Below are 20138 nucleotides of genomic sequence, written 5' to 3'. Positions count from 1 at the left end.
CAAATACCGAGACGCTTATCCCTTAAGATCCATGGTTGAAGCTAACAGTTTTTCATAAAATCAAGCCTTAGCAGACTTCAAAATAGAATTAATATAGTTTTAATTCCTTAATCTTTATTTTTCTATTTATAAATATATATTCTTTAAGATATTTCAATCTTGAATATATTTCAAGTTTCATTAAAAAATTATAATAACTTTATAATTGAGTTTATCAAATTACAGAATTGTAATTTTGAATAAGATCTATTTAACTTTGGTGATATTAACTTCATTTACTACAATTTCATTCCTCTTTCATCAAATTAAATTATTTTGATTTAATTTACAAGTTTTAAATAGATCCACATTATATTGTAATTAATAATTATTATTTGAGATTATGCATAATTAAATCATCTATAATACAAAGTAGCTTGATGTCTGTCCGTCTATCTGTCCGTCCGTCCGTCCATCCGTCTGAAGCTTAAGATCTCGATAAGTATTGAACCGATCAGATTTTACTCCTCAGGGAATATACATACTGGTCCTGTGGTGGTTTTAGGCTATTTTCTTGGGAGGTTGGACACCTCCAACCCCCCCAAAACAAAAATCCCTTCCCCATTTTTAATTTTTAATTGTTTTTTGTATGAGATATCTTTGGTTCTTTTTTTTGTAGAAGATTTCACCTTAACTTTTTTTTATCATCTCTTAGGGCAAAACCCCTAGAGGCTAGGGGCGTAGCCCCTAGTACATTATGAAGTAACAGAATGTCTCTGTAAATTATCTCGATAACCATTTGACCATTATGGTTTTTTTTTGCCCTCCTAAGAGAAATACTTCCTCCAAACACATCTACCCAGAAAAAATCTTTTAAAACCAAAAATTGAAAGTTAGGGCTGCCTCCCCCTCCCTCTTTAAATTGCCTGTAGAAACGTATCCGTCAGTCCTATATTATAGTGTATTTATACAGGTCAGGTTTTAGGCTATTTTTTGGTTTTAAGGGTATATCACTGAAGGCTTTTTGTAAAAATTCATAAAACCTAAAAAAGTTACATTTTGTTTGCTACTAACAAAATAGTGGTTTCGCCCTTCGCATCAAGAGGCTCTGCATTCAACGTACTGCTAAAATTTCCTAAATTAACCTTTATTTAGAAGAAAAAGTAGCCTTAAACATCCCAAGATTTTTTAAGCTTTGACGAAGAAGAACTAATAGGTAATTAGCGAGATATCAACGGACAGATAAGATAACCTTATTTTAAACCATTTAACCCGTGACTTTATATACTCAAATAAAATATTTTTCATATTCACAATCAATAGAATTTAATCCCCATTCCTTTTCATGAAATATTAAGAGTTATTGAATGTATGTATGTATAGAAAATTATATTTCTATCACCTTCAAACCAATATGTGCTTAAATAATTTCTATTGCAAATCTCTTCTATAATCATAATATGTTTTTTTCATGAAAGGAAGAAAAAAAAAGTAGTTGGAAGATATGAAAAATTAAAAAGTATAATTTTAAAGTTGTAATAAGGTTTTAAAGTGTTGAGCCTTAATCGTAAGGAATAAGACGTTGGGCGATAAATTGTTGTACACTGTACACCTCCAATCAAAATAGGCACCGGCAAAATTAGTGGCTTCACCCCCTAGAGGCCTCTAGGGACACTAGAAGAGGGGGGAGTTGAATCCCAAAACCCCTTTGTTAAATTTTTGATTTTTTTTTGGGGGGGGGGAATTTTTTTCTAGGGGCGATTTCCCTTGGGAGGGTGTTAATACCCTCCCCCAAAATAGATATAATATATATATATAAACATTCCCGGGACCTATTAGAAGCTACCCTGTTAAGGAGAACCCGATCTGTTTAGTGGTTATCGAGATCTTTCAGTACAAACAAACAAAAAGACAGACACCATACAGATAGACAGACAGATATCGTTCTACTTTGTATTATAGATTGTTGGTGACAAAAATTTTGACAACGCTAGTTTTGCAAAAATTAATGCAAATATCAAAAAAAAATATTTCAAATCCATCCTTTTGGAAGTATGAGTTATGAGTATCTTTGGCCAAAATCGTCCATGTTTTTGAATGAAGCATGAATGAAGGCTTCACAGTTCCATGAAAAATATTTAATTCAAAGTTGGTGAAAGGATTTGGATTAGGAAAATTATGGATTTGAAGTGAATCAAATAATTTCCAAGATAGAAAGTGAGAAATGGATCAGGGAGGGAGGGAAGGGACAATGAATAATTAATAATACTATCCCCCGGTGTTAGTGAATTCTATCTGATATTTGTTAGCTAAAATAATTTGGGAGGTGATATTGAATTTGATTGTGTTGTATAAAGTAACAGTATCAAAACTTTCCACTAAAAATCTATATGAAGGGCAATTTTGTTTATTATAAATTGGGGGTCAATTGTTCCATCCCTTAAGTTCCCTGGAATAAAAATGTATGTAAATATAGCAATCAGGAATAAAGGAATTGTTATAGATACTTTCCACAAAAATAGTTATAATAGGTTCGTAAATCAACTTGAAATACCTAAACATTTTATACATAGAAAAATCAAATTGAAAGAAATGCTTGCCAGTATCGTGGTCCCTTATCCCAAGGGCAATTACATTCTCATTGCAGTTCTATCTACTCTAAATTTTGACTGAATTCGTATTGCTGCGCTGCTTATCAATAATATTGTCCTTGTTTTTTTTGTATAAGATGTCCTATTGAAAAGTTTGTCCATTAAAGTTGCTGGAATCTTTTTCTACGTGAAAAACGAGTGGTGTGATATCCTCTTCAAAAATGCAACAGTAAGTTTTTGTTTGTTTTTGTGTAGCTACTCTACAATTCTTAGTTGGATGGTCTGCAAGGATATAATTTTTTTTTTAATCTTATACCCCGTTAATTTTTTTCCAGAGGGGTTTGGGGTCATGGGTAATATGTCTTTGGGATTTATTTTACTTCAGACGTGAAAATTGGTGTTCTAACTACTTCATCATATTTTGTTTTTTCAAAAATAGATTTTGCCCTATGTCTAACCCCAACTGGTGTCTAAACCCTGCGGGGCTACCCAGTACGCAATATAACAATATATATTATAATAATAATAAGATATTAAACAAACAAAAAACGCCCTTTATGCTAATGGATTAAACTGTCCTTGGTTAATTGAATGATAAATCAATATAGATGTATTTCCTATACAACTATCTGGATCAAGTGTTGGGGACATTTTTCATCTGTTATTTAGTCCTACCTTATACAGTTATTCAGTCCTTCCCCCTCTATTGTTTTATTCAAATAATTGAATGTCAATATTTTAGGAGAACCCAAACTGTCGGAAAGAGACGGGTAGCGGAGCAACCTTTATAAAAGTGGTTCCCCCAGTGCCTGGCACTGTCCCAGAGGCTAGCAGACAACAGGAACGGAAATACCTTACTTGAAATACTATTGTGAATACCCCCATAAAACTCAATATTTAGATTATATGGCGGTTTCATTCAAATTGCCTCGCGAAGACAGAATCCTTTCGCCCCCTTTTTTTTTAAAATAAATTGAAAAAAAGGGGGAGGGATAGTTTTGAGTGATTTACCTCAGGCAAGATAAGATAAGATTATGTCAGGGAGAGAGAAAACATTGGACTGTTAATTATTCTGGTCCCTAAAGTTTTATAACACCTTTACATTTATATCATTGTGAAAGCTTTCAATATTTAAAGTTTTCTACCAATTTTAAGTGACCGAAAGCTTCGGTAATTATGATATTCGTGGGTTTAAGCTCAATCGTACATTTTAATATGAATTGATCAAAGAAAAAAATGATTTATATTTGAAGAAACAAAACAAACAATTAAACTTTTTAAAATGTTTAGTTTTTACAAAAAAAAAGCAATTCAAAAAATTTGATTTATAAAGAAAGAAATCGATTAACAAATCTCATTAAATACTCTGCTAATGTCAAAGTGATTTAAATAATGATTAAAGTTATTGCGAAAAAGACACTTCAAATCAGAATTTAATAAAAGGAACTAGTATAATTTACAGCCTAATGACTCTTCCCTCCCTTAGTTGGGGTAGTTAACAGGGATCTCAAGGGACAATGCTTGATAAATTTTTGTACAATACATTCCCAATGTTGATACACCAACTTAACCCTTCTGTAGATAACAATTAGTGGTTGAAACTTGTAAACACTCAACGTAATGAACCAACAAATCAAATTTTGATAAAAGTCTGCAAAAGTGTTAATCCAACTAATTAGAAATAGTTATTATTAAACTTTTGGGACTAGAGTAATAAACAGCCCCATATCACCTCCCTCCATGGGTAGTAAAAATACGCCTAGGTCCCCACAAAAAAAGGTATTATCCCTGCAGGAACCCTATGCACAAAGCCTAACCCAACAACACTCACAGTACACAGGAAACTTGGTGCTGGCTAAATCATCCCTAGGTGACGACACACACAAAAGAAAACTGCTAGTGAGACATAGGACTAAACTATTAGCATTGCATAATAATAATGTGTGAGATTTTTAATTATAGAGTAGATGCGCTGCTATTATAAACGAGAGACAATGCAATAAGTATAAAGGTGTAGAAAAAGGTAATATTAAATTAATAATATCCCCTTTAATATTGTAGATTTTTAGATATATGAAAATTATTATTTTGTATGAACTTAAAAAGATTCTGAAAAACTTTGACTTGAATAGGACAATTATCAATCTATTTCTTATTTTGAGATAATAAATGTATTCAAAAATGATAAATCGTATCGTATTACAAACAATTTTCTTTGAATAATAGAATAAAAATGATAATAACAATTCCAGTTTTGTTATTCTAACAAAACTGAAATTAATCTACAATTTTTTTTACTATCCGCTAAAAGATACGATACGATAAATGCCTATTCTTGAATCATTACAAAAACCATTAATTGTTATATTCTACTAAAAGTTTTTCATTGTCTTTATTGAAATTGTGGGATGAATGAATATTTTTATATAAATCTGTTAATATTTAACAATTCTAATATTGTTCTTTTTTTTAAAAGTAAAAACATATCTAAAGCATTAGTAGAAAAGTATTTTACTCATTAAATCGTAATAGTTACTTATTGCATCGTATTTTAGACAGTTTTCCGAGGATAGTTAAATTTATAAATTACAAGATTATTTTATAATTTTTAGCCTTGAGAGACAATAAGACAGGGATTAAAATTATTATTTGAAAATACTCTATAATAAGATGCGATAATGTTTTTTTCGGTAGGGCTCAATACTGGTTTTAATCCAGCTAAATTAAATTGGATTCAGAGCCATGCTGGAAAAATTATTAAAATTGTGCTAAATCAATCATAAAATAACGAAGTGTTTTCAGCAATTAGAATTTTCAATTCTTTTTTTCTAATAACTCTCCTTTTAAAACAATTTAAGTTAAAATGTCAAGAAAACAAGGATGACACCATCCACAAAAGCGAAGCTCTAAAATCAGACGGTGAGACAAACGAACATTAGCAAATTGAGAGGTTCTGAACTACGGGATTCTGTTTAAAGACATACTTACATTTCTAGGTTAAAATATAGAGATGCTTCGCTTAAAATATTCTAACTTGTCATAGAAATCAATGTTCGAAAAATCAAATGAATAGGGGAAAATTATAATCTTTAAAAAATTGTTTTTAAAAAACTGTACATTTTTCATCATCCAAAGTAGTTTTAAAAGGGCTTCTTTTTTAAAAATATTTTTTTAACAATTCTCCTTTAAAATCATTTTAAACAACGAAAATGTTTTAAAAATTAAAATTTATGTAATATGTTTTTTGTTTTGTTTTATAATCTATTTAACATCTGCAAAATTATATATATTTATTTTAAATTGAAAGTATACAGCGACACCCATATAATTGAATTAGATATTTGAAATTGAAATGGTATATAAATCCAGATGTATATTTCATGTTACATAAATCTTATTTCGTAAAAGGCAGGGAGGGGATGCTGTGAGTATTGGTGCAAAAAATGGGGACAAATTTCAAATTGTTTTGGCGTGTGACGTCATACTCTCATCTCTTTTCTAGGGGGTTTCTTTCCTCCATCCCTTTTCTTTCCCCTCACTTGTGACGTAAATAATCAGCCCCGTCAAATCAATTTAAAATTTGTCCCCATTTTTTGCACCAATACTCACAGCATCCAGGGAGGGAGGGGACATTGGGCTTTTCATTACTCTAGTCCCCAAAGTCTCATAATAACGTTTTCTTATTCCTTGGCTATTTATTCTTGGGGACTTTCAATGAATATTGATTGTTTGGTTATTTAGGATGAGTGTCCAAACGTTCCAATCACTAATTGCAATCTACAGATGTTATAATTTTGTGTATCATTATTGGGGATCTATATCAATTTAGCGACCATTGTCTTATCCCTTTAGATCCCTGTATGTTACAGTTATAAAATCTTTAGGTAAGATGTAGGGCTCGGCAACTATTTACACAATTTTAAGCAATTAAGGCAACAAATACAAATTGATGAATATGTATGTTTTGTTTTTGTTTTTTCATTCCTTCTTTTGCCTCTAAAAACGTTAATAAATTTTTGAACTTTTCTCAAATTTTATATAACTGTCAAGTAGATAGTCATTTTGCCAAGAACACAAAAGTCAAATTTTCTAAAGTAAAATCACTTAAACTTAGTCGACTTGTTACTACATCTTTTTGTTCAATGGCTTGTTGACCAGCTAATCTATTAAAAATGTAGACAAATATATAAAACATTAAGGCAATAAAAATCTAATTTAGCCAATTAAAAAAAACATTTTGATAAAAGGCATGTTACATAACCAAGCAACGGAAAAAGCGTTAATATGCATAAAAAAATAACTTGAACTATAGAAAAACAAATTATATATATTCGAAAAGACAATTTTAAATTAGTTATTTTTTCAACTCAATATTTTCTATTTTGTTTATATGTTTGTTAGATGATAGCCAGAATTGCAATATAAATGTGTGGCCATTTGTAAATCTATCTAAAACAGAATGGGACTACAAATTACAAATTTATGAACTTGTGGAACACTTTTTAGATATTATGAAAATAATTAATAACATATAATTTTTGGACAAAAATAAATTCACTATTTTATTTCCAATTTTTATTTTTAAAACTTATAAGTTTTCTTTATACCTATTTTGTTATAGTGTTGTGTATTTTTAAGCACCCTCTTTGTGTAAAAAAGGTAAAAAAATGAAGTATTTTCCTTTCTATAAGTATCTATATCTTTTAAGATATATCACCCAACCATTTGGCATTTATCGAAGGCAATAAAACTGCTTCTACTGCATTTCTTTCATAGTATTTTAAAGTAATAAAGAAATTTTTATGCACTCTTATTCACAGAGTGGGAGGGGACAATGGGTCTAAAGTTTTATAATACTGTTTTCTTTTGGCAGGATTACCAACTTTAAGGAATTTTGATTGGTTGGTTCATTAACTTGAGTTTTCAAACGTTTCAACCACTAATTGTATTCTACAGAAGGGTTAATTTTGTCATCATTTGGGATGTACATCCATTTATCGGTCATTGTCTTATCCCTTTAGATTCCTGCTTATTCAGATAAATGTTCTTGACCCTATGCATATGATTATATCTGCCAAGAAAATAAAATTTCTATTCAATTGTTTCCAAAAGTTTCTGTTCAAATTCTGAATTATGTGCAGTGCTCAGAAAATTATATAAATTGTAAGATTTCTTCTGCAGAATATTTATATGTGAAGATTATGAAATATCAATTGTTTACTTTTTCTATGGCTAGCCGCTACTCCCCTAGAGGCCTCTAAAGGCCCTTGAAGGGGGGGGGGATGGGGATCGACCCCTCCTTTCAATTGTAGTTTTAAAAAGAAAAAGTTAAAAACTTTTTAGGGGTCATTTGTTTCTATAAGTTATTTCTTTTGTGGGAGTAGGTACCCTCCCCCAAAATAGTTAAAAACCGTCCTAGGACCTATAAGAAGCTGCCCTATAATTTCTAAGATTAATTTACTTATTCAAACTTAAATTAATTATTAAAACTTAAGCTTACTGCTTGTCATGTGCTTTTTTTTACAAACTAGCTGCTATGCATTCGAATATGGAGGTAGGAGACATAAATTAGGCTAAAACCAACTAAAGAGTAAAATTTCATAATTATAAATTAGTTTACAATAATCACAGAACCTATGTAAAACTTCCCAACTTTCTTCTAAAATCATAGTAAATATTTATCAAATATGCACAAACGTTCAATTGGTAAGTATGTGTGTTATACTTACCATAAACGATTGAAAGTATGATAAAATTCATAATTTATATATTAACATTATGTACTTGAAAATCCTAACTTTAAAAGATGTATTGTCTCACCTGATGTGAAGCATACAGAGAAGGCCTGAGGGCCTATGACAGTCATAACTATTACTTTTTATGATGGTGCAAAATTTTGTAGTGTAAGAGGTTTCTTATTCCAACACTTTATATCATACAGTTCATGCTTTTTATAGTGCCTATAAAAAAGGACGCCTTACTGGCCTACCATTGGTCAATTAAAATGTTTATGAGGTTGCCATTGGTAAATTAAAATGTTTACTGGTCGACCATTGTTCAAATAAAATGTTTACTGGGTTGCCATTGGTCAATTAAAATGTTTACTGGCATGCCATTGGTAATTTAGTCTGTATTGTCCTAACATTGGTTATTTTTATTGTATGACGTTTTATTTTTATATGCAATATATACAGCTTTCATACAGTAACAGTAATATGACAATTTGACAAACATGAAGTAAACACTCGAAAGGAAAATATTTTTCACAAAATAATCGATTTCATTAAATTTTACCGTGAACTGCACAAGAACCATCCTTTCTTTAAAATCTTTTTTTTTTACATGAACTATTAAGACTGAAGAAATGCATGATATCAAACTCATTAAAATTTCCATTGAATCTCTGTTATCGCCAGGAATTTATAGTATAAGCAAATGGACGATGAATTGATATAAATTCCCAATGATGACAAACATAATTACCCCTTCTGTAAATAAATTAATGGTCAAAGTTTTGACACTGTAGATTGAAAAAAACAATGTTAAAACCAATAAATATTTTTAAAGCTAATCAATAAGAATTCCTAGTTTATATTACTTTGGGTATTATCTCGAACACAGTAATAGTGTCTGACTGATTATGACGTAACAAAAAAAAATTAGCCAATGAGAGGCCGTTATTGACCAATGGTAAAATTTATAGTGGCCTCTCATTGGCTAATTTTTTTTGTTACGTCATAATCAGTCAGACACTATTACTGTGTTCTATCATCTCTCTCTCTCTCTCTCTCTCTCTCTCTCTCTCTCTCTCTCTCTCTCTCTCTTTCTCTCTCTTTCTCTCTCTCTCTCTCTCTCTCTCTCTCTCTCTCTCTCTCTCTCTCTCTCTCTCTCTCTCTTTCTCTCTCTCTCTCTATCTATCTATCTATCTATCTCCTTTTTGAAAATAAATGATGCAGAGAGACAGTGTGTAAGAAGAATGTTAAAAAGAAAGAAAATCTTCAGCATAATCTATTTAAAATCTATTTTAAACTTGAACAAGGACCAAGCAAAACCCTCTCTCGGGTTTCTAATGAAACAATTTTATAGAAAATATTCCATAAAGTATGCAAAAGAATTTTAGGATTTTATTAAATAAGGAATTTAATGATGATAAACAAAATCACCCCTTTTGTAGATTAAACTAATTGGTGGGAATGATTTAAAACAGAAGTTTAAGTTAAAAAATCAACATTTAATAAAGGTATCCAACGTTTTTTTAAAGAACCTTTTTAAATAAATTTTATTCTCTTGTAATTTACAACCCAATGTCCCCTTCCTCCCTGATAAAAACTAAGATTTTAATGTTTTCTAAGAAGTCAACATTATCTTTCTGCCAATTTTAGGAAACATAAACTTTAACATTTTTGCAAAGGGTTGTAAAAAAATGTAGGTCCAATTGAACTTGATAGCTATACTACTAAAATCCAAGGAGGGAGGGGACATTGGGCTGTTTATTATATTAGTCCCCAAAGTTTTATGATGAAGTTTTTTTTATTCGTTCGCTTAACAACTTTGGTGATTGTTATTGAATTTTGGTTGGTTTGTTCATTAAGTCGAGTGTCCAAACGTTTCAACCAAAAATTGTAATCTACTGATGGGGTAAAATTATTGGGGATGAACATCAATATATCAGCCATTATATAACCTTTAAATCCCTGACCCAAATCTCTTCTAAATACTTGGATAGAATAGGATTTATGAACAAGGTCGACAATATATGTAGCGAAGCACATATAAAAAATGAATGAATAAACTGACAAAATAAATTATGGAACAGATGATGATTGGTCACAAAAACGTAAGAAAAAATAAGGACTTAAGAATAGAAGATAAGAAGAATGATATGAAATCAAGAGACCTTTCAAAAATATATTGTCTTTTATAGCATGACGGATCGATGGACCAAGTAAATTTTATGCTGTTTGGAAGGGATATATTCATAAAAAAAATAAAAAATCTCGCTTAAATAGCCGACGAGAAAATATATATTCTCCCCCAGCGTTAAGGACTAAAAGACGGGCGGACAGACAGGCAGAGTGAATTAAAGAGAAGCTGTGCTTCTAAAAATGTGCACCATAAGCTCAGGAAAACATTTTGCATTGACTAATCATCTTTTTCTAGAAACTTTGTCAGCAAAATAGTTTTTGTAGTAGATTAAAAGATCATAAGTTGCATGCATAATTCTACAGATTAAACTTAAGTTATCGGATCATTTTATTTTATTTTCTTCGAAACATTTAACCAAAGCATTCAAATAAACATTATAATACAAGAATAAGGTGGAATCATTATATAAACTGTAAGAGGTTTTTTATCGGGTTCATTTCTTCATAGTGGTTTCTAGGATTTAACCTCATGAAATAGCCAAAACTCTGCCATAGACAGTTTTCTTGAAAATTGGGTAACGATCGGTCCAGCCGTTTACAAGATCTTACTTTACGACAAACAAAAGCACAGACACACACGACTTACTAATCCCCAAAGTTTTATAATAACGTTTTCTTATTCGTTGGCTTACAACTTTGGGATTTTGTAAATATTGATAGGATGATTTTTTAGGTTGAGTGTTCAAACATTTTAACCACTAATTTTAGTCTACAGAAGGGGTCATTTTGTGTATCATCATTGGGGATGTACATCAGTTTATAGGCCAATGCCTTATCCCTTTAGATCTCTGCAACATTCTCCTTTATAAAAAAAAAGTATATGCATATTTTTTTCCATGGAAATTGTCTTTTAATTTATATTGGGCCTTCGAAGCTGTGAGTTATAAAACTATTTTACCCGCAGCGCAGTTTTAAAAATTTATGTGTTTCAAAAGATATTACATTACCTAGATGTTTAGCTTTATTGTATGATTTTTCTTTCTTGTCCTTTTGTACTTTAATGTATACATTTTGTAAGCAAAAATTAAATTATTTGTTTTTAAAATTAATTTCAATATTAAAAAAAAACTTTTTACATTTTAAAAAAAATTCTGAGGGGAACATTAGAGTTATTCATTTTATCTATTCTAAAAAGTCTTTTTGTATTTTATGGACAGAGGTCCAATAATTTATTTGCATATTCCAGAACATAAAACAACTCTCTATTATATATTCTCTACTCCATAAAATTGAACAATGCAGTAAGATAGATAGACAGATAGTTTAGAAGATAGAAAGGTGGATAGATAGACAGATAGTTTAGAAGATAGAAAGTTGGATAGATAGACAGATAGTTTAGAAGATAGAAAGTTGGATAGATAGACAGATAGTTTAGAAGATAGATAGAAAGTTGGATAGATTGACAGATAGTTTAAAAGATAGAAAGTTGGATAGACAGACAGATAGTTTAGAAGATAGAAAGTTGGATATATAGACAGATAGTTTAGAAGATAGAAAGTTGGATAGAAAGACAGATAGTTTAGAAGATAGAAAGTTGGAGAGATAGACAGATAGTTTAGAAGATAGAAAGTTGGATAGATAGACAGATAGTTTAGAAGATAGAAAGTTGGATAGATAGACAGATAGTTTAGAAGATAGAAAGTTGGATAGATAGACAGATAGTTTAGAAGATAGATAGAAAGTTGGATAGATTGACAGATAGTTTAAAAGATAGAAAGTTGGATAGACAGACAGATAGTTTAGAAGATAGAAAGTTGGATATATAGACAGATAGTTTAGAAGATAGAAAGTTGGATAGAAAGACAGATAGTTTAGAAGATAGAAAGTTGGAGAGATAGACAGATAGTTTAGAAGATAGAAAGTTGGATAGATAGACAGATAGTTTAGAAGATAGAAAGTTGGATAGATAGACAGATAGTTTAGAAGATAGAAAGTTGGATAGATAGACAGATAGTTTAGAAGATAGATAGAAAGTTGGATAGATTGACAGATAGTTTAAAAGATAGAAAGTTGGATAGACAGACAGATAGTTTAGAAGATAGAAAGTTGGATATATAGACAGATAGTTTAGAAGATAGAAAGTTGGATAGAAAGACAGATAGTTTAGAAGATAGAAAGTTGGAGAGATAGACAGATAGTTTAGAAGATAGAAAGTTGGATAGATAGACAGATAGTTTAGAAGATAGAAAGTTGGATAGATAGACAGATAGTTTAGAAGATAGAAAGTTGGATAGATAGACAGATAGTTTAGAAGATAGATAGAAAGTTGGATAGATTGACAGATAGTTTAAAAGATAGAAAGTTGGATAGACAGACAGATAGTTTAGAAGATAGAAAGTTGGATATATAGACAGATAGTTTAGAAGATAGAAAGTTGGATAGAAAGACAGATAGTTTAGAAGATAGAAAGTTGGAGAGATAGACAGATAGTTTAGAAGATAGAAAGTTGGATAGATAGACAGATAGTTTAGAAGATAGAAAGTTGGATAGATAGACAGATAGTTTAGAAGATAGAAAGTTGGATAGATAGACAGATAGTTTAGAAGATAGATAGAAAGTTGGATAGATTGACAGATAGTTTAAAAGATAGAAAGTTGGATAGACAGACAGATAGTTTAGAAGATAGAAAGTTGGATATATAGACAGATAGTTTAGAAGATAGAAAGTTGGATAGAAAGACAGATAGTTTAGAAGATAGAAAGTTGGAGAGATAGACAGATAGTTTAGAAGATAGAAAGTTGGATAGATAGACAGATAGTTTAGAAGATAGAAAGTTGGATAGATAGACAGATAGTTTAGAAGATAGAAAGTTGGATAGATAGACAGATAGTTTAGAAGATAGATAGAAAGTTGGATAGATTGACAGATAGTTTAAAAGATAGAAAGTTGGATAGACAGACAGATAGTTTAGAAGATAGAAAGTTGGATATATAGACAGATAGTTTAGAAGATAGAAAGTTGGATAGAAAGACAGATAGTTTAGAAGATAGAAAGTTGGAGAGATAGACAGATAGTTTAGAAGATAGAAAGTTGGAGAGATAGACAGATAGTTTAGAAGATAGAAAGTTGGATAGATAGACAGATAGTTTAGAAGATAGATAGAAAGTTGGATAGATTGACAGATAGTTTAAAAGATAGAAAGTTGGATAGACAGACAGATAGTTTAGAAGATAGAAAGTTGGATATATAGACAGATAGTTTAGAAGATAGAAAGTTGGATAGAAAGACAGATAGTTTAGAAGATAGAAAGTTGGAGAGATAGACAGATAGTTTAGAAGATAGAAAGTTGGATAGATAGACAGATAGTTTAGAAGATAGAAAGTTGGATAGATAGACAGATAGTTTAGAAGATAGAAAGTTGGATAGATAGACAGATAGTTTAGAAGATAGAAAGAAAGTTGGATAAAAAGACTTATTATTAACTACCTTCCTTCTTTACTGAACGTATAATACGTCTTCTTGAACAGTAAAACCAAATATCTCCAGTGATTAGCAATATCTTTTGCTTTTAATGAGATAGACTTCTTTCAATACTGGCGGCTACGCCCATATTATTTAGGGGAGGGTAAAGGATGTTAATAAAATAGCATAAAACTACCACAAGATATCTATAAAAATTCACTGAAAAGTTCATCCAATTTGGACCAGTATATTTTGAGATCTTTTGCTTCTGACAAAAAACTTTGCAACTTTATATCATAGGATAATAATAATAGTAGGCTTTCAAACTTCTTTTCATATCCAGTGATTTATTTACAATACCTTCCTAAATCTATGAACGATATTGTCATCCTCAATATTTACCCAATCTTCATTTATTTAAATTGTTGTTTATGTAATTGAAGTATTTTGATTAAAAGTTATTTATCACATATTATTATAGACAGCTTTCTGCGGATATGAAAATGAAAAATTATAAGATTAAAACTAGTTTTGATAGCCCAAAGGCCCTGGATAACAAAGTTAGTATTGATTTTAAGAACTTTATTTTATATTCGTGGAAAATTTCTGTTATACGACGCCATACATGGTTTTTCAGTACGGATGAGAACCGGTTCTAATTCAGCGGATATTAATCGGTTTGGAAGCCATACTGGAAAGTATATTATTGTAATGTTTGTACATGAAAAGTGCATCGAATACTAACTTCACAGGGGTAAAGATATTTTTAAGATTTTTAATAAATCTAAAATTTTAAGCATGGACCTGTGGTTTCAATACATTTGGCACAATAAAGAGATTCTTTTCCTTTTATGAGTCAACTATTTTCATGTCAAATGTTTTGAGCCAACGAATGAAAGATCATGCTCATATAACTTTGGGTACAAGTAAAAAATCAAATGACCACTCACTCCCTGTAAATCTGAAAACATTGTAATTAAATAATATTTTTTGGGGGGCTTAATATCAATAATAGCTAACTTACCTAATATTTAAGCTTACTTCGTGAACGTCAATCATTAAAATCAGAATATGATATTCACCATTATGACTTTACACGTGTTGTGTTAATATGATAACAGCATAAAACTTGATAGAGATTATAATCAGGTTTAGATAGGCAACTCTAGTTTTTACATTAGTTCTTTTTTTCTCCTCCATTTTAGAATGAAATAAATATAATCAACACTTTTGAATCTTATTTCATAGACAAATTGGAAAATTCAAATTGATTAACAGTTATTTCTTTCATCGTATTATAAACGGCTTTCCGCGGATATACAATGTACAATTATAAGATTAAAACCAGTTTTTAGCCCCGAGGTGCCGAAGGCACGGGCTAAAAAAACTAGTTTTAATCTTATGATTGTACATTTCTATATTCGTAGAAAGCTGGATATTATACGATGCTAGACGTAGTTTTTCGTATTGATGAGAACCGGTTCCTATCCACCGGATTCGAATGAATACAAGAAAATGACTTAATTTTTATCCCCCTGTGTCCCTGATGTTGGCTAAATTTGTCTCTTGAGATGTTAACATCCTTTGTTTAGAAATTATTAGCTCCACAAACCAACAGAGCTCCAAGATGGAGGGGATATTTCACTGAAAATTGAATTCATTTCCAACGATTTATGATCACGTTCTTTCTTTCGATGACTTAAATTTTTTCGAATTTTTACTAACAATTCACTACCAATAATTTTCAGGGATAATAATTTTGATCTACAGATGGGGTAATTTTGTCTATTTGAAATTTATTGGCCATTGCCTTATCCCTTAAAATCCTTGGGCAGAAGTGAAAAAAAAGAAAATTAAATTTATGTTTGGATTTTTGTTTACAAAAGGTTTAGATTTTTTAAATTGTGTCTTTTTATTTTACTGCTTATTTTTTTCTAAAATAAAAGAAAACATGTCAATCGCAAGATAATTGTCAATGAATTGGTTTAAGCACCCAATGATGATTAACAAATTCAGTCTGTATGGTATAAACAAGATTTAGTAAAATTACCCATATTTTTTAAGGCTTATATATTAGAGCCTTAAAAATAAAGAATTAGGAACCAGAATGATTAATATTCCAATGTTCTTTCCCTTCATGATGCCACTGAAAAAAAAGTAAAAAGTTATTTCTTAAAATTAAAATTTCACATTCATACTCTAAAATGTTTCTTCTTTACAGTCCTTAATTACTTTGTTACTTATGCTATCATAACAACAATTTTGCTGTTTTCTTGGTCTTTCCATTGTTTAAGTGTTGACATAACTTTGTGTGCAGTTTGCATCATAAGAGAATATATCTTAAATGATAAGACAATGGACGATAAATTGATATAAATCATAAGCGATGATAATCAAAATTACCCCATCTGTGTGTTAAATGATTGGTTGGAAAGTTTTGACAATACTAGTTTGGAAGCAGCCAATGAAAGTACAATTAAAGTAACTAAAGTTTTTAAGCCAACGAATAAGATACCAATTTACTCTCCTTCCCAGACACAATATACATTCATTGATTAAAATTGAATTTTATTTACATACAAATTTGAAGTTCGTAAGTAGTTTTGATTTTTTCCCCACATTTTCGCGTTGATTTATCTAAATTCCAAAAACTAATCATTAATAATATAATAATAATAATTTATTTCGGAAAAGACAGAAGAATACAATGATTACAATGGAAAATAGCCGTGCGGCTATACGGATAGAGTAAAAACACTGTGCGTGTTGTTAGTCCATCCGTTTACAAGAGTACTATTACAATTTACAGTTAAGTTTATAAGTTATATTTAAAGTATAATTGCATCCATATATCATGTATCTACTGGTTACCTATAGGGGATGTCGTGGTTGTGATAATATGTCAATATCACACCAATCACTGCTGTGATTATGGTCCATAGGACCGACATGCCATTTGGTTAGTCCACACACCGTGCTGTCCTTATCCTGAAAAAGGCGACGTGCACCAGATCCAAGCGTCAAAGAACACGGTGTGACCATATGACCGTTGGTTTCCCTTTGGTGGGTTGACGGGGGGGGGGGGGGGGGTTGGAGGCGGGGTTCCTAGTGAAATCGTTGGTTAAGTTTGGCTCGGTCATTGTAGAAGTGACCGAGTCATGACCCACAGTGTCAACTAAAATTAATTTGATTAAAATTGTAAATTGTAAATTGTGTAGCGGTGATTCGATCTCTGAATTCAAGGCATCGTTAAGACATTTTTAAAATTATTAGAATATTGAAGTTTTTTGTGGAGACTAAATCAAAGAATGAGGAAAAAATTGACCTTGGGCTAGATTTTGTAAAACATATTTGAAGAATTGAAAAAATATGTGTAGAAAATTCGTTGAATTTCAATTTAACCTTTCCAGGAATTTAGAATATTTTGGGTAGTATGATGATATTAATATTAGTATTGGGGTAGGGCAGGAAACGTGCAAATTGGGGAGGCTAAGGAGCTATGGGTGGCCAGTGAGGCTATTGTATACGTACAAACACAAAAAACATACACATAAACGAAAACACACGCATTCGTTTTTTATACAACAATGTATTTGACGAGCATACGACCCATATGTTATAGGCATGCGTTGTTGTTGTTGCTAGCTTCCCGGGAAATCCGTCCCTAGCATCCCTTCCCCTTTATCCCTTTGACAACAAGACTTAATATTCACTAGAGGTGTCAGTGAGGTCAAAGAAGCCGAAAGTGTCGTCTTGAAAAATGGTTGACCCGGGTGGTAATATAAAAGGGGGTGGAGAAAAAATACCGACATAGGGGGAGGAAGCTGCCTTTGCGCAATTTGATTTTTGACCCGGCCGGTTTCTGTTTTTGTTTATTATTATTTAATATGAAAAATGGGGGTAAATTAGACCTATTTGTAAAGGCTTGCCGGGACATGTCACGTGACATGATTAATTCTATTTAATTGCGACTTTCTTGTTATCTAATCATTGCTCTTCCGGTGTTCATACGCTTACCATCGAGTTACGCTAATTTTAAATCTGCCGATAAGTTAAATAATAAGTTTTTCCGTTATGGTTGATCATAGCAACCTGCGACTGTTGATTGACGCTGCAGAGGAAGTCTTGGCTCCCTCTCCCGAACCCGATGTTGGCGGCCCCGTTCCATTTGCGGTTCCAGAACATCTGCCAGCTCCGCCGATAGTATACTCAAGTGAAATTGCTGACTGGTATTATTTTGGGAAGGGCCTGCGCACTAGCTTCCGCGATGCATGCAGGTTAGCTTTTCGCGCAGGTCTGCAAGAGATTCCCAACCGCGAGTCGATCAGACTTGTCGACGAGGGCATTCGGCTGCACCGCATGTTAGGCGATGCAATGCCCACTGTCGACCGCTCGCGTGAAGACAACCAGCATGAGTTGTCGGTCCTCGAGGCTCAGTGCAATGATTACAAGGAGGCGGTCTTAATGGCTACCTCTGCGTATGATATTGTGCTGGACCTCGAGTCGACCATTGAGATCAGTGACAGCGAGCCCGGCCTAGATGGCCAGTATGATGACTGGTCCATGGATTCAGAGTCAGAGGCTGGGTCCGCCGGAGCAAGGTCCGACGTTGGCGAAGCTGGAGACGATGCCGCTGGAGACGACGCCGACTCCCGTGCTGAATCCGAGAATTCCGACGGCCCCACCTTCGAGGAGGATTCCGAGTCAGAACACGAGGAGCGCCGCGAGCCAAGTGTCGAGATTCTGGATTAGTTTATTTAACATATTAAAGCAAATAAATATATATATTCACCATCCTATTATGTATCAGAATGATTAAACTAATTTGAATACTCCTATATAAATAATAATAAAACAAACAATGATATTAATAAAGATTCATTCGGCTAAAAACTAGTCATCCAAAATATTTGTCTTTTTTTGGTTAGATAGATCCAAAGCTATTCTATAATTATACTTAGTCCACTGTTATTAAGTGTTTTAGCACCATGAGAAATTCGATTTACTAATTATTAAATTATGGATTTTTACGTCTGCGACTAGATGAAATTGTTGAACTTAACTTGTTGGATAGATAGATCCAAAGCTGCTCTATAATTATACTAATTCGTTTGCTATTATTAAGTATTTAAATCGGCTGAGTGAGCTTTGACTTTGCTTAATCTGTTTGACAAAAATATAAAGTGTTTGCATAAAGAGAAAAAAAACTTTTAATTGGTAAAAGTGTCGCTGCCGTTAGCAATTTATGAACTGCGGCCTAAGAGTTTAAATAAACTTAACTTGTTAGATAGATATATCCAAAGCTGCTCTATAGTTAATTAATCTTATTCGTTTGAAAAAGAAGAGAAAAAAATTTTTTGTTTGCTGTTAATAAGTATTTAATTCGGCTGAGTAAACTTTGGCGTTGCTTAATCTATTCGACAAAATATAAGGTGTTTGCATAAACAACTTTAAGTTTAATTATATAAAAGTGTCGCTGCCGCTAGTAATTTATGAACTGAAGTCTAAGTGTTTAACTAAACTGTGTAATATATGATGTAATTACGATTGCGTCAATTACCACTGTGTAAATTTGATTTAAATTAAGGAAAAAGTACACACATATCTATATGATGTCAGTTAATTTCCCATAACAATGTAATTATACTTTACAATTTACAACTAAAAATTAAAATGAAGAATTACATATGATAAAGTTGCGTTGCCATTTTCCTATCTTAATAGTAAATGCAAGAACACTTTCCTATTAAATTCGTTCTTGTTCTCTACGGATTTGATTTCAGCTGGTAAATTGTTCCAGATTACTGGAAATCGGTAGAGCGGTAATGCTTTTAAATAAGAACGGTTTGTAAATTGAACATGATAATCGTTATCGTTCCTCAACTCTCTATTTCTGATTTCTCTATTTAGTTTCCAGGTATTGTCAAAAGTTGCTGGTACCTTTTTGTTTTTATAAAGGTACATGAATCTGGCAGTATTATATAGTATTAATTTCCTGAAAGGGAGTATTTGCAAGTCAATAAATAGATCCTTAGTATGAGCCCTATTATCTTTTCTGCATATTATTCTTACTGCCTTTTTTTGTAGATTCATAATAGGTTTAATATAACTTTCTGGAATTCCTACAAATAATGGGGAACAATAGTCTAATAAAGATTTCAAGTATGCGTTATATATTAAAATTAAATGGCGTTTGTGTAATAAGTTTTTCATCATTTTCATTGAGAATATAATTTTACTT

This window comes from Acartia tonsa, chromosome 8 (assembly GCF_053477335.1).
Source record: "Acartia tonsa isolate MP-2025a chromosome 8, ASM5347733v1, whole genome shotgun sequence".
Classification (NCBI taxonomy): Eukaryota; Metazoa; Arthropoda; class Copepoda; order Calanoida; family Acartiidae; genus Acartia; species Acartia tonsa.
Note: the sequence above shows the minus strand (reverse complement) of the source record.